Source organism: Acanthisitta chloris, unplaced genomic scaffold (genome assembly GCF_000695815.1).
Source record: "Acanthisitta chloris isolate BGI_N310 unplaced genomic scaffold, ASM69581v1 scaffold2156, whole genome shotgun sequence".
Taxonomy (NCBI): Eukaryota; Metazoa; Chordata; class Aves; order Passeriformes; family Acanthisittidae; genus Acanthisitta; species Acanthisitta chloris.
In genome coordinates, this window is record NW_008678530.1 from 68,187 (window position 1) to 72,691 (window position 4,505).

Consider the following 4,505-nt stretch of genomic DNA (forward strand, 5'->3'; position numbering starts at 1 on the left):
ACCACCCTCACAGGGAAGAATTTCTTCCTAATACCCAATCTAACCCTGCCCTCTGGCAGTGTGAACCCATTCACCCTTGTCCTGTTACTCCATGTCCTTGTCCCAGGTCCCCCTGCAGCTCTCTTGGAGCCCCTTTAGGCACTGGAAGGGGCTCTGAGTTCTCCCTGGAACCTTCTCTCTCCAGGCTGAACACCCCCAGCTCTCAGCCTGGCTCCAGAGCAGAGGTACTTCAGCCCATGGAGCATCTTTGTGGCCTCCTCTGGATTTGCTCCAGCAGTTCAATGTCCTTCTTATGTTAGGGTCCCCAGAGCTGAGTGCAGCACTGCATGTGGAGTCGATCTCACAAAGGCAGAGCAGAGGGGCAGGATCTCCTCCCTCACCTGCTGCCCACACTGCTGGGGGCACAGTTGGTTTCTGGGCTGCCAGCACATGTTGCCAGCTCATGTCCAGCCTGTCATCCACCAACACTCCCAAGTCCTTTTCCTTATCACACGCACCTCAATGGACCCATGATCCAAGCAGAAGAATCAGAAAGACTTGAGTGTGAGTAGAAGGTGTATGGGCTGGGTTTGTAGTTGCCTTCCCAGCCCTGTTTGTGTTACTGCATGTGAGTACAAGGGTTGGGTGCACATCCTTTTGCTGTCCTGTGCCCAGGTGGAGGTCCCAGGGTGGGAATGTGAGCCAGTGCAGCACACAGCCACCTGGAGGTGGTGTCTGCCTGCCCCTCTCTGCTCTCCCTCTACTCATAAGAGCCAGCAGGAACTATTTGTCACTGTGTGTATTTTCTCTAATGGAAAATGGCTTGTTCAAAACAAGAAATTCCCAGGGAAATAGCTGTTTGGGGATTGTATGAACATATTCTTTGCTAATTGGTAGTTGCTAAAACCAATCTGTATATTCATGAAGCTGTTTGCTGCATTGCTGTCTTTTTCCAATGAGAAAACAAAACCTGCTGAAAGAAGATAAACAATGACAATGGTTTTTTTCCATAGGTTTGTTTCCTAAGGAAATTACTCTGTGTGATCTCACTGTGAGCCTCTGTCCATCAGCCAGTCTCCTTGTAATGTCCCTGACTCTGCCAGCCAAGCCAGGGGTTTGTGAAAACAGGGAAGAGGAGAGAGACCATATTAAAAAAACCCAAGAGAACTATGTGTGGAGCTGCTCTGAGGCTGCAGAAAACCTGCATAAGCAGGTTATATGTGCCCTGGTGAAGGGGATGAGCTGGATGTCCTGGACACCCATCAAGGTTCCTGCCCTGTGTGGGATCCCTGGGGCAGAGCAAAGCACGAGATGAGCCTGGCACAAGACACAGCCTATTTCTATCACAAGCAGGACACTGATCATGCAAGGAAGCACTGTCAGCCCAGCTTGGGGTTTTCATCAATGCATTTTGGAAGGACAAACCAAAAGACATTCCCTGTGTGCTCTGGTGGTAAAACCACCTGTGGGTGGTCACTGCTGCTGTGCCTTGGCTCACCAGGGACTATGCTTGGGGCCAGGCACAAAAAAACTCCTTTACTTTGAAGCAAGTCTTATCCTTCACCTGTGAAACCCCCAGTGCATGTGAAGGTTATGAGATTGGACCTCAATAAGCAAAATTTCAGTGCACAGGAATGGTAACTCTCAGCTTACTCAAGGCTTCAGGGGTCTGTGGAGGGACATAAATGGAGGTGAATGGCAGGTCTTGAGTGTCCCTTTCAATAAACATCCCCAGAAAGGTTCTGGGTCTTGTACATTGTGCAAGAAGAGAAATGTTAACCTCTGTGTTGGCACCAGCCTTTGGGAGTGGAGGCTTACCCACCCTTCCTAGAGGATTCCAGTGGCTCCTGGCAGAGTATTTGTTTCAGTATGATGGATAATGAAGGCACTGGAGGGAAAGCAGTAAAAGCTTTGCTCCAAATTGAGTGCTTGGGAGCCAAAGCTGACACCCTGGGCAGGATGCCAGGTCCAGCCTCGTGTGACAAGCTCCATTGCATGGGTGTTTCCAACGTTCTCCTCATGACACCCATGGGTCTGGCAGGAATAAATCTCCACTGGTGGGTTGGAAAGGGACACAGGGGGTGCCTGGCAAGGCTGTCCAGGTGCTGATGCCAGTGGGGTATAAGCAAGCATCACATGGACAAGAAGGACCTCACACACAAGATGAATTTTTCAGATCTTTCATATAAAATGACTGGAAGGATAAACTGCAGTCAATGAGGCTCTTCACTAATGAATTCATTTCATCTGCAGCAGAGGAAATAGAACTGGGTGATGAGAAAGGGGCTGATGTTAACAAGGTGTGGTTTTCTTTCTTTAACAGAGGACAAATTGGTCATGTGTTAAAAAAATAAAATCCTTGCAGAAATGTGATCTTACTCATATAAAAGGAAACTCAGAAATAAACCAGAAATTTCTGCTGTCAATTTAGAACTTCTGCTATTACACAAGCAAACTCTCAATAACAAAATCATTTGCCAGCATCAGGCTGCAGCTTGACCTGGGATTTTGCAGTCAAAACATTTAAATCTCTGGGTTTAACTGTACTTTATATCAAGAAGCTGAAAATCCTTATTTTAAATAATTTGTTGACTAGGTATTTTTTCATTTTAAGCTCTTTCCCCAGGGTTCATTCTTGCTGGTCAATATGCCCTTTAAAACTTATTGATTTGCCTCTGGAGATCATCTGCCCATGGAGTTGTGCTTTTTTGTTGCCATAACTTACTCTGCAGTTATGTGCACTTATAGAAGCAATTTCAGGGCTTCTGAGTTGGGTTTTTTCCCCCCTGATTATTTACATTTTACATTTTTAATATTAAAAAATAGCAAATAACATCCTTCCATTCCACTGGATTATTTCATTACATTCCAGTCTGGTTAAATCTCACTTGGATACTGACTGAAATTCAAGTGAAATACCCAGAAATTGGATTTTTGTTATAAAAGCCTTTGTGGGTGGGAGATGCACTGTTGTGTGAACAGTCAGGACTGGTTTGTGGTGACAAACAAAGCAATTTGGGCACAAGGAACTGGGTTTTTCCTAGTGGGGTTGTGGTTTGTGAGATTAAATAACACACCAGCTATGTGGATCACTCCATCCCAGAGGAGATCAGAGCTGCCTCCACTTTAACACAGTCAGGTGTGAAGAGTTAAGTAGGGAATATTGATATTATGTTCAAGACAAAATCATGGCCAAGGAGACCTGCATAAAAAATACTCTGGTCTTGGGTTTAAAATAGAAAGAAGGGAAGTAGTGAAATGCATCACTGAATCCAGGCTGGAATGGGAGTGTGCTGTGCCTTAGTGCTAGGCACAGGAAGGTTATTCATGGGCAGGGGAGTGTCAGGTCTGTGGCTTCTCTGGATCATGCCCATAGGTGGATTGCAGGAAAAATGGTGGTGGAGGTTTGCTGTGTGTTTCGTTCTTGCTGTAAGTGATGGGAAGGGTTTCCAAACCTCCCATCACTCCCAGGATCTGTCTGTTGGGCAGGAAGGGATGGAGGAGGGGGATGCTGTGCACCCCTGGCTGCAGTCTCTCCTCCCTGCAGGCACTGCCTCCAGTCACCAGCCCAGGACCAGCATCACCACTTGGGTCACCCCATCTCAGATGTCCTTCTGGAGTGGCCATCTGTGTGAAGGTTCTCCTCTTCCTAAGAGACAAGAGAAGTTCTGTTGATGGATTTCTCCTCTAATGGAGATGGATTCTCTAATGGATACTGCCCAGCAGCCCAGCCCACCCAGGATGCATTTGTCCTGTTAAGTGTAACAGATCCCACAGCTCAGCCCTGGCTGGGAGAGACATCTGTGTTATTTGACTCCAGGTTTAGCCAACTCTAGTTAGGTGCCCACAGGTCCTCTCCCACCAGAACACTGGGTCTATGTGCCTGTGCACATGGGGAGGTGAAGGCACCCAAAGCAGATGTTGGCTGGTTGCAGTGCCCATTGCCCACTGCTCAACTTGGTCATCTGTCCAGCAGTGTGGCAAGAAAGCACTTTTGAACTTGTAGTGTCAAAAGTAAGTGTTTTTAGTATCAAACTTAATGCAGAGGGTGACATTTAGTATCCTCCACAAGGGGTTATGTACTTAGGTGCTAAATGAGTTCCTGGTCATGGCTACTTTACAGCTCCAGGCTACTGTAAGTGAGAAGAAATTACAGGGGTGACACATCCATGTGTTTTTGTGGTAGCTGATGAATGAGCTGTGCACCCCATGTAACACCAGAGCAATGCACTGAGTACCTGATGTCTGCACAGGGACCTTGAGCTGAGCTCACAGGGCAGAGCACAAAGCTGGATCCATCCCTGGGAGTTGGCATCACATGAACATCACCTTCACCAACCCTGGAACCTTCATAACGTTGGCAGGATGACACCAGTGAGGTCTTTGTGTAGGAAACCTGGTAATGGCCCTGATGCTGCATGGACAGAGGTTGGATCATGGTGGAGACCACGTTTTCCCAGCTGCTCAGAGCCTGCTGTGCTTTTAACTGCTCCAGATGCTGAGACAAATCATCACTCTGGGGTGTG